This window comes from Belonocnema kinseyi, chromosome 5 (assembly GCF_010883055.1).
Source record: "Belonocnema kinseyi isolate 2016_QV_RU_SX_M_011 chromosome 5, B_treatae_v1, whole genome shotgun sequence".
NCBI lineage: Eukaryota > Metazoa > Arthropoda > Insecta > Hymenoptera > Cynipidae > Belonocnema > Belonocnema kinseyi.
In genome coordinates, this window is record NC_046661.1 from 13,981,393 (window position 1) to 13,993,598 (window position 12,206).

The window sequence follows — 12,206 nt, forward strand, 5'->3', positions numbered from 1 at the left end:
TTTCTTATATATTTGGTTTTGATTCCTCTAGAATCAAACCGAAGGGCCTATGACAAAGCTACCGAACGCGTCCTCGGGTTGCGGATAGAGGGACCCTTTACCAAGGGTTTCTGCTGAATATGGTTACAAAAATAAAAAAGCAGTCGCGGACAATTGTCCAGGGGTGGTCCCGAAGGAATTAACCCCCAGCGGAGGTGTGAAGACCGTGCCGAAAGCTGAATGGCACCTGGGTGACGTGTCTAGAACGGTGACTCTGGGATACCGGGCGACCTCTCAGAGTACGCAGCCTTATCCTTGCGTGCGGGGCTCTACAAGGATGGATGAACCCCTTCCCTAGCTTCTCGTGGGAACAACAATGACAACACCGAACATAGTTCTAGTAAGTGCGGTTCAAAAGAACAGAATGCGCAGGGCTCCCGACAATGGGTCAGCCAATAATTCCGACCACTCTAGCGCTGCGGGAGCCAATGAAAATGGATTCAATGCGATAGTTCGGCGGGATCTAGCGACCGTTTGGTGGACGGAGCGACTGAATCACGACTTGCTAGAGTGCTACGATGCGAGTGTAGCCCCTGAACGGAGTTAAATGGTACGGCTGCATGCTCTGTGGTGTGAGAAACAGCCGCTTATCGCACTTTTCGCAGGAACGTCTGCAAAACCATGCTGAACAACTTCGAAAAAGGGGCTACGTAAGCGGAATGCCTACTCTACCACAGCTAGAACAAGGCGGCAACAGAGAAAGAGACACGACACTAAGACCAACCGCGGGCAGGCATCGAATAGAGGAAGAGCGATGCTTTATGACCCGGAGAAACATCAACACCACCGTTTCTCTCAAGCCTAAAGATCTGGCTGAAATGGATGACGAGCTTCGTTGACATTTTTTCAAAGAATCCGACCTCTAGGCTATCAAATTATTGTATGTATAATGCAGCGAGAGCTTTGGCCGATGCGAGCCGTAAAACAAAACCAACGGTTGATCATAAGACCAAAAGACGAATGCCTCAATTTGCCATAAAGATAGGCTGGGCAAGACAGTATGCAACCCGCATTCAGTGTGTGATTGACTACATCACATTTGGCAGGAATTTCACCGCCAAGGTTCGAAAGTTCGCGCGCGAACCAGAGGAGGTCGAAGTATTTCGTCTAAAAAATTCAAACAACGAAAAGTATCGCAAGTACTCTACACCAACCACATGGGAAAACCCGTTATTGCGAAGGACTGCTACTTTTGCATGAATTCCGTCAAAGGGTTCAACGCCAAAAATAAAAATAACATTTCGTACATTAATGTGTGCACAGTCACAAGAGCAATTGAAATCGATAAAAATGTACGCCAGACTGATTTAAGCGCTTTAGAAGATGATAGAAAGGAAGTTGAAAGTCAACGTCATGGAGATGGTAGTGAAACCAGTGATCAACCAGAAAATAGTTCTGATGATTTCGATGAAAATGACGGAAAAGATGACGAATATGGCGTGCATAAAATTAAATTGAAGGTTCCAATATTAGTTTCGCAACTAGAACTGAATGATTTTATTAGAGATCTTAGATTACCGAAAGACAGCGCTGAATTTGCCGCTTCATTTCTAAAAAGAAGAAATATTCTAGAGCCAAAGACAAAAGTTTCATTCTATCGCGACAGGGACAAAGGATTCAGAAAGTTTTTCGTTAAAGACGAAGAGACGTCTTTAGTGTACTGCACTGGTGCTAGCGGACTAATGAACTAATTGAAGAAAAATGTGTACAGAGACGAAGAATGGCGACTTTTCATTGATTCGTCAAAACGCAGCATTAAGGCTGTTTTACTGCATAACACGAATACTTACGCTCCTATCCCTATAGTTCACTCAACGGTCATCAAAGATAAAGATAACAATGTTAAAATGCTTCTTGAAAAAGTTGATTACACGAATCACAAATGGCAAATATGTGGTGATCTCAAAATCATAACAATGATATAAGGCCAACTATCGGGTTTCACGAGAGAGCCATGCTTTATATGCCTGTGGAATAGCAGAGATCGAGCTAATCATTCCAGCAAAAAACATTGGCCTTTAAGAGATTCATTCAAACCTGGTTCTCATAATATTATCAACCAAAGCCTCGTTGATCCAGAAAAAATTTTACTACCACCCCTCCACATAAAGCTTGGGCTCATGAAGCAATTTGTCAAGGCGTTAGACAAAGATGGACAATGCTATAAGTATATATCCCTTAAATTCCCTAATGTTTCAGACCTAATGTTTCCAATTGAAAGAAGGAGTCTTTGATGGACCACCGATTCGAATATTGACAAGAGATACTAATTTCGTGAGCCACATGACGAAAATTGAAATGGACGCTTGGGAAAGTTTTAAAGCAGTAAACGCAAATTTCCTCGGTAACAAAGAAAGTCCACACTACGAGAATATTGTTGCGAAAATTATGAGAAACTACAAAAAGTTAGGCTGCTTGATAAATTTCAAACTTCACTTTCTAGATTCCCATCTGGATAAGTTGCCAGAAAATATTGGTGATTTCAGCGAAGAACAAGGGGAACGTTTTCATCAAGACATAAAAGTGATGGAACAACGATATCAGGGTAGATGGGACGAGGTCCTGATAGCTGATTTTTTCTGAATGTTGAAAAGGGAAACGAATGTAGATCCTAAACGTAAGCGTAACCCTTTGCATCGTTCCTTCGAAGAAAAAAGGACACGTTATAGCAGGCAAAAAATAGACTGAAGTAGGTCTATAAATCCATTTATTTACGATAAAAAACAAGATAAAATGTAAACACGAAAGATAGTATAAATATATCCCTTAAGTTTAAGAAAAGCAGAGAGAAAAAAATTCTGAATAAAACTCTTATTCATTTGCATGTTTAAGTTACAGTTCTGCATTTTAATTGATACAAACATTGTTAGGTTAATTGGAATGGGGTCAATTCTACTTGTAGTTCTAAGTTTCTTCGAATGAGTAATGTGCGTCTAAATTTTTAACCACCTGTAGTACAATGAAATGAATTTTATTGTGTTACAACGGGAACACTTAAGTTTAGTTGTGTTGCGTTAAGCAAAAGTTCGTTAGGTTCTGGTAAGTTAGATTTATTTGTAGGTTAAGATCGAGTTAACCTATTAAATATAGCACACATTTAATACTGAGAACCGTACGCTTACATAGCTACAAGTGTGGTTGCATTTCATTCGGCTATGTTAGGGTAGATGAGGTTTTATTAGGTTAGGATAGATTAAACCTCCTAGTAGGTTAAGCTGAAGCTGAATGAAACGGTACCGCAAACACAACGGGACAACACAATGAATTTAATTGTGTTACGTGAAGTTAAGTTAGGTTAGTTCAGGTTTTTTTAGGTTAGGATAGGTTTGACCTCTTTGCAGGTTAAGCCCAAGCTGATTCAAACGGTACCGTAAAGACAACGGGACAACACAATCAGTTTAATTGTGTTTCGTGAGGTTAGGTTAGGTTAGGTTAGGCTAGGTTAGATTTATTTCTAGGTTAGGCGCGGGTTGACCCATTCGATGTAGCACACATTTTCTACTGGGAAAATATGCTTCCAGAGCTTTACGTGTAGTTAAATAAATTTCTGTTAATTCAGGTTAGGTGAGGTCAGGTTCTGTTGGGTAAAGTTATGTTAAATAAGTTGATATCAGGCAAGGGTTGATCCTTCACAGCTGTCGACATGTTTTTGAAGTGAAAATCTGCATTACAAAAATAGGCGAGAAATAGAAAGGGATAGAGAAGTGAGGATTCAAATAAATACGCGTTGATGTAGATTGAGATTGAGACAGAAAGAAATAGGCGAAAATAGACAAGGGATAGAAAAGAGGAAATTCAAAGAGATATATGTGGATGTGGATTGACACTGAGATAGAAAGGGATAGAGAACTGGAGATTTAAAGAGATATAAGCGAATTGAGATGGAAAAAGAGATAGAAGGGGATAGAGAAGTGAGCATTGAAAGAGATAGACTTTGATGTGAATTGAGATTGAGATAGAAAGAGATGGGCTGAAATAGACAAGGGGTAGAAAAGAGGAGATTCAAAGAGATAGGTGTGAATTTGGATTGCCATGGTAATAGAAAGGGATAGAGAACTGGAGATTGAAAGAGATAGGAGCGAATTGAGATGGAAAAGGAGATAGAGAGATAGTCAGGAATAGGTGAGTGACAAAAAGGGATAGAGAAGTGAAGTTTGAAAGAGATAGACGTTGATGTGGATTTAGATGGAGATAAAATGAGATAAGTCCGGATAGACAAGAGATAGGAAGCGGTAGCAAAGAGGAGATTTAAAGAGATATGCAGGATGTTGATTGATATGGGGATAAAAAGAGATCGATGGGTGTAGGCGAGAGATAGAAAGGGATAAACAATCTTTATCCCTTTCTATCTTAGAGATGAAAGAAGATTAAGAGGAATAGGATTTCTGTCTCTTTACTTCCTGCAGGGAGAGGTGGTTACTCCTGTGAAAAGGAGTTGGGAGTTCAGTACCGCATTGGGACTGACTCCATTTACCTGAAAAACACACATGAACCCAACTTATACATATCATCCCTCAGACGTCGATGACGGCTTAATATGTGTTTCGAATTAATTAATCCACAGCAATAACAAATAACAAATTTCGTCTATCTTTTTTAATCCCTATTTTTGTATCCAAGTGAATCCATTTTCATCTTTTCTGAAATATAATATTGGCCTATCTTCTTGAATCTTAGTCTTTCTCTCTAAATTAATCCACAGCTTATCCACCTCTATCCTTTCAATCCTTTGGGCAATCTTTAATTTCGTCTATCTTTTTAATCCCTATTTTCCTATTCAAGTGAATCATTCCCTATCTTTTTTTAAATATAAGGTAGCCCTATCTTCGTGAATCCCAGTCTTTCTATCTGACTGAATCCTCCACTTATCCACCTCTATACTCTTCTATTCATTGGACAAACCAAACTTTCGTCTATCTTTATGAATACATATTTTCCTATCCACGTAAATCCATTTATATCTTTTTTTAAACATGAGATAACCCTATCTTCTTGAATCATAGTCGTTCTATCCAAAAGAATCCTCCGCTTATCCACGTGTATCCCTAACGAGGCTCGCTCTAGTTGACGTACATCCCTGACTAACTATCCGTTCACGATAGAACGGCTCCTACAAAACAGCTGCATATCTTTGTCATTTACTCGTAAGAAAAAAATCGCTTAAAAACACAGCTTATACCATAATAAAGTTAACTTTATTGCGCTTCACACAAGTCCCCATTTTTTTATGTAAAAAAATTGGTTCGGAAAATATCTTTCGCGAATGAATGAAAACCGCGATTTTTTCACGTCATTCTGTCCATGCTTGAATTTCGATGATGACATCTTTGAAACGAACGATGTAAAATTTTTTTGAAAATCATGCCGATGCTTCCATATTTTGACATTCAAACAATAAGTCGTTGATAGTCGGTAGTCTGGGATAGATAAAGATAGGCATTTGTGAACAACAAAGATAGAAAAAGATAGGTCCGTGGGACTACAAGGGATAGAGTCACTGATAGAGAAAGGTAAACGGTTGTGAACACCATGGATAGAAAAAGATACACAGTTGTGGCTTTCAGGGATAGAGTGAGGGATACAAAGAGATAGATCTAAATACACGTGACGGATAGGGCGTGAAAAGAAAAAGATAGAGTTTGTGGGATGGAACGTGTGCATTTGGGAAGGATTGAATATCTCTATTTTTTTCTATTCATACGTTTCTATCTTTTTGAATCTTTTTACTTACATTAGGGCTATCCGTTTGCCATTGTTTTGTGATGAAAAATAGTTTTCAAGGTTTTCCCTAACCTCAAAGTCCCACGCGGTGAGCTGTCCTAATTTTGGATATTTTTTCGTGTTTTTTGCCCCCTATACGACCCTCTATTCTTTTATTATAAGTGTTATTTTTTTTGGTATACCCTGTATACGCGTTAGCTAGTGTGTGTGGTTGCTCGCCTTACTGACTCATTGACTCACTGACGCGCATTATAGTGTTTCCTAACACACTCCTTTTTTGCTAGTACTTGGGTTTATAGGTTATTCGTCATAAGTGCGCAAGATATATCTTCTGGTGATCCTAGATTAAGGGTACCCTCGTGTAAAGATGAAAATTGTATGTGTGTTATGCATGGACAAACTTTTCAAAGATAAAAGTTTTCTATCCAGACTGGCAAGCCCCTTCATCGTCCAGATTGAGTTAGAACTACTCGGTAAGAATGTGCGAATTGAATAAATATGTGTATACCTATCGTTGAATATCAACAATTTTTAATGCGTAATCAATCGCATATTTGAAACATGAGTTTTAATACCTGTTATCGGGAAAGCATTGTGTCCCATTTCAATTCTATTTATGTGTTAAAAATTTCAACTAAAAAGTGTATACATTTTAATTATTATTTGGACAATTAACATTGAAGTCAACTTCATACTGTTTAATAACGTGAGGCAAACGCGAATATTGAAGAGAATTTTATTCTCTCCAGCGAATGATGATTGGGAGCAAACCAATGTCATTGAATTGCATCAGCTGACCTCGAAAGTTGAAGTCAATTGAATGCTATCTGCCGATTATAATTTTTGAGCAGCTGAATAGTATTTAATTCCATACTAAAAATTCGGTAATTGAACTCATTTGAATTACTTTTGTAGAGTTATTAAGTGCATAAAACTGTAGCGTCCTAAAGGAAGAAACTTTCCTTGTTAAAAATAATTATTTAAAAGGCTTCTGGTTTTTGAACGAAATCTAGGATTTCAAAACAGGGATGTGAATGACTTGCGAAGGTCAAGATAACTATGCACTATTCTACAAATAATTTGAAATGCAACTGAATATACAATATTTAAAAGTTGATCAAATCAAAGAAATTAAAAATTTAAAGAGAGGTAGCTAATTTGAAAAATATCGAAAAGGATTATGTTAATCTTTGATTTAATTTTATAATTTACAGGTATTTTTTATTTGAAAGTTGATTTGTACTAGAGACTCACAAGTAGCAGAAACTCTTCATTTAAGATCCCGACCTTAAAATGAAGGTAGATCTTAATCATTGTGTTTTTCAAGAAATAGTAAATATTTTAAGTTCTAAACTCGTTGATTTAAACTTACCAATTTTATAATCCAAATTGCACTTGTACAACTGGGTATCACTAGAATTTTTCAAGATCCCTTTAAAATTAGTTTTTTCCTACTCAATCAGATTTGTTGTCGTTGGCTCGGAAGGATTCAAGTACTCGTGCTGGTGGTTACTGGTAAGCAGGTGAGCTTCATCGTCCTTCTCGTGATTGACCGTAACTATGATTGACAAAGAGTATTGTCAAAGGAGCTGTTAATTTGTAGGTAGGCTCGGCTCTCCTTCTGGTACTCAGTGGTAATTATGTTTGACAATGGTATTGTCAAAAGGGATCTTCTGAGTAAAGTTTCACTTATTTTAAAGGGATTTGAAATTATAATCGACTTCAGTTCGATTGAATTTCCGAAGCATAAAACTGATTCCACTTTTATGTTGAAATTTTTATTTCGACAATTTGAAAATAGTTTTCTAATAACCGGAGTTTTTTAATTAATATAACAGTTTCAGATTTATTTCGCTGTACTCTAGAGCAGAGCTTCCGCCCCATTTGAAATGTGTAGATTGACTGACATTTGATTCAGATCAAAGTGTCTATATCGGAAGGCGTAGAATAGGCGGTGCAGTACCTTGAGTCCAAGGAACTGGTGTTTGTGCCACCCTCTTTAATCTTTCGTGACTGACTTTTATGAGCAGCGGCCGAAGATTTTTAGATGAGAAACAATTGTATTTTGGCAATGTATTGAAAGACAAGATGTACAAACCGCGACGTTTATACAGCGATGTTTAAAATATTGGTTTTAACATACTGGATAGTAATAAATATTCACGAGTTTCTGCGTTTATATAAAAACATAATCCTTTCCTTTTATAATTATCAATGTAAATTATAAGTATAAATATAGCGATGATTAATAATATAAGTATAAATATCATAGTTATAATACGTCACAGGACGTGACGAATCCAATGATATTGTATCGTTTTAAAATATTATGGCAATTTAATACGTTCTGATGAGTGAAACCTCGGAGGTTACAATTCGAACTGTATATTCCATTTAAAAATCACGTTTGTTGCAGATTTGTTTAAATAATTTTTACGAATTATAATTAAATAATAATTCAAAAGGACGGTTTTTGGCCTAATTTAGATTTGGCCCGAAAAATTCGAAAAAATTCCTACAGTATCTACTAACAATAAGAAGTCAATTCCACATTAAACGGACCACCCTCATCCCCCCTATGCACCCCAAGCATACTTTACAAAAATGAAAACTCCACCGCTCCTATGCAGTGTTTTTGGGAAAAACTAAATTTTTTCAACTCAACTGTGGTAGAAATTCCTCTGAATTGGCTTAAAAGTTGACCTTAACTTGACATAGAGTTGTTAAATAAACCTCTTCGGATTGAGCGTTCCCAAAAACTTATATATCTTGAGATATATATATATATATATATATATATGTGTGTGTGTGTGTGTATGTGTGTGTATGTATACATATATGTATATATGTATATATATATATATGGATTTTTTCATCAGGTTTTTTGCTGTTTGACCTTCCAGTGACCTTGAATCTGATAAGATAGAGGTTAATGAACCTCAGGTTCGAACTCAGCGATCCCAAAAACCTATGTATCTATTTTTCAGAATTTTTCTGTCGGATTTTTTGCAGTTTGGCCTTCAAATGACCTTGAATCTAATGTAACGGAGGTCAACGGACTTTGGATTCGAAATCAGCGACCCCAAAAAACTATATAATTATTTATTTATTTAACCATTACACTCCCCGCGACCTAGAAAGGTGATTTAGTGGGTAACATGATATGCACATAGGAACATGCCTTATAAATAAGAATAAAAGTATTACTAATGGATAGACATAGCAATGGTAGCGGCAAGAACATATTGCAAACATAGGTATTGAGACAAAGAAAATAAAACAAAAAGTTTTTAGAATTGGAAAAAATACTGAATATTCGTATAGTGTAAAAAATTAAAAAAGACAAAAGTATAACTCAATTTCTAATTTGAAAAAAAGAGCTAAATGGGAGGTTACGCATCTCATAAAGTTCTGCCAAGTCAACAAATCGCTAGTAAAAATATTCTTAGAAATGAAAATGGAGCTTATTATGTTGATACACATAAAATAATTTAAATTAGTTAACGGGTGCCCTCTGAGAAATAACATTTTTAATTGCGGGTTCATAGAAGGGCTCATAAAAACGTGGAGCGGATCTAGGAATTTTAAACATTATTTGTTGTAAGACACCTGGCATGTCAACTTCAGATTGTAAAATTTTAAACATAAAAAGGCAAGCGGCTAAAATATGACGCGCGGCTAGCGTCAGGAAATCAAAGCTTGCATACATAGCAAGGTAGTCCGAGCCTCGAGGGGGGTAGGATTTATCTCGTTTAAAGGTAATGTACTCAAGGAACCTTTTCTGGGTGTACTCAATTTTATTTGAGTAGTTTGCATGAATTGGATTCCAAATTATGAATCTATATTCTAATCTAGAACTTACCATGGCATTATAGACCATATTTATAGCAAAAATTTAATTAAAAACTTCACTAGATCGAATTATGAAGCCCAGTGCCCTCAAGGCTGAGGAAACCATATCTTTAATCTGATCTGTGAATAGAAATTTAGGGACGTATAATAGTCCTAGGTCGCGGATCGAAAAAACCCTTTCCAGTGGTTTAATATTAATATTGTATTTATAAAAATTTGGGCTGTCTGATCTTGAAAAGGTCATGATACGACGCTTTTTAGTATTTAAGTGCAATTTATTTTATTACACCATTGGAGAAGGTTATCTAGATCGGACTGGAGTGCCTCTGTACATTACTTGATTAGGCGTATTTGACTGTTGATTGAGCAGCAATTGTATGACATTACTTGGGATATCCAAGTTCTTCAATTTTTATTGAAGAATTGTATGATCGATCCTGGCAAAGGCTTTAAAGAAATCAATATAGACAACGTCCACCTGCTAATCTTTTCGTAGAGCATCATTTACATTTTGCGTAAAGCACATAAGATTGGTGACCGTGGACCGCCTTTGAACATAACCGTGCTGTTCATTTTGCAAAATTGGAAATTATGGCTATAGGACGGTAGTTGGCTATATCCGATTTCTCACCAGCCTTCAATACAGGAACGATCTTAGCAGATTTCCAAGCCAGTGGAAACAACCCTGTTTTGAGTGAGATGTTGAATATCGTTGTTAGCAGTTCGGATAACACATTAGCGCAATCTTTAACGAAAAAACTAAGGATTTGGTCAATACCTGCTGTATGAAGGTTTCAGAGTCTTAGCTGCAGCTGTTACATCCTTAATTGATTAGAAAAAAGAGTTTCCAGCGAAAAGATTAAGAGCAAAAGGTGAAGTTGAGGTAACATTAGGTGTGTCCGAGGCTTGTATAACACTAGAAAAATTATCAGCAAAAGCATTAGCAGTAGACATCGGATCGTTCAGAACCGTAGCGCCACTATAAAGTGGAAAAATTATTCTTATGAATCAATTTCCAGAAATTTTTTGGATTATTTGTCACGTCCTTCTCAAAGCCACTGATGTAGCGGAGGTGGTCTCGCTTTATCGATTTTCTAATATTATCGGATGTTTTTATTCTGTCAGTGTAATCAACTGGGTACCCATACTTACTCTTTTTTAGCAGGTTATTTTTAATAGATATATCATTTATAAGAGATTTCGAGAACCATAATGGGTACTTATTATGATGTCGACTATTGGGTTTGTAAAGGAGGACACATACTATTACGAGTTTTAATAAAACGGAAGTAAAAGCGGAGTAAGCCTCCTATACATCACCATAGAGCTTTAAGAAAGACCATTCAATTTTAGCAAGGCTTATATACAATGCAGAGAAATTAGCTTTCTTAAAATTAAGCCTGGGAAAGGATGGTTCAATCACAGCACTAGTAATCACTGAGTAGGAGTTGGAGTTGAAGGTACATTAAAGAAATAGAGCAGGATGATAAGCGTCTTCAGCGACTAAAGGAATAACAACTTTTTTAATGTGGTATGGTAGGTCGTGGAGGTCGTGTACCCTACTGCAAATACTTATATAGGTGCCTGTAAAGATCACTAATAGGATTCTATATAAGGATCCTATAAGTCACCTTTATAGGATCCTATATAGGGTTACCTATATAGGTCAGTATAGGTGCCACCTATAGGAAATGAAACAGCTTCCTGCATAGGATCCTTTATAGAATCCTAAATGATTATATGGTAAGGATATGGGTTCCTTCTTCCTACGTTAGAATCCATATAAGAACCTATACACGTTCCTGCTACTAGGCAATCCCATAGTCAAAAATAACTGCTGCGCAGCTGTATCTGCTATAGGAAACTACTGCGCAACACTTCCGGCTCATCATCTGTGCTACATAGGTTACTAATAGGATTCTATATAGTATCCTATGCAGGAAGCTGTTTCATTTTCTATAGGTGGCTCCTATACTGACCTATATAGGTGACCCTATATAGGATCCTATATAGGTCACTTATAGGACCATTATATAGAATCCCATTGGTGGCCTATGTAGGTATTTACAATAGGGTAGGTTGTCAAGAAAAGTAAAATGTTGTAAAATAGTGATATCTGGCGGACAGTAGATTGCGAGTAAGATTAGCGGTATAGATTTTATAATTACTTTGATGCCAACGATATTAATATTAAAGTCAACATCCAAAACGTGTGCTAAATTAATAATAGAAGCATGTAGAATGTAGATGGAAATTGTGAACTAAATTAAGTTTGGTATTAAGAGCGCGAGTGTCCTGATAAAATAATGATAGATGTACCTTATTTAACTGTTGCGTTGATGCGGGTTTGGGTGCGCGGTAGATGGTTTGATTTTGACAACTGTTGGAATGCCTCGACGATTTTGAATGCGCAGGTTTGTTTTCCGGTGCTGGTTCTGACATCGAGTTCTTTCTTGGCTCTTCGGTATTCCTCTTTCTGTAATTGGGTCCTACCGATTGAAATACTCAGGTCCCTTAAATGATCTGATAACTGTTGTGACAGTTTTGCATCCATAAAAGCCTTGCGGACTAGCCGTATTATAGCCGGAATATAT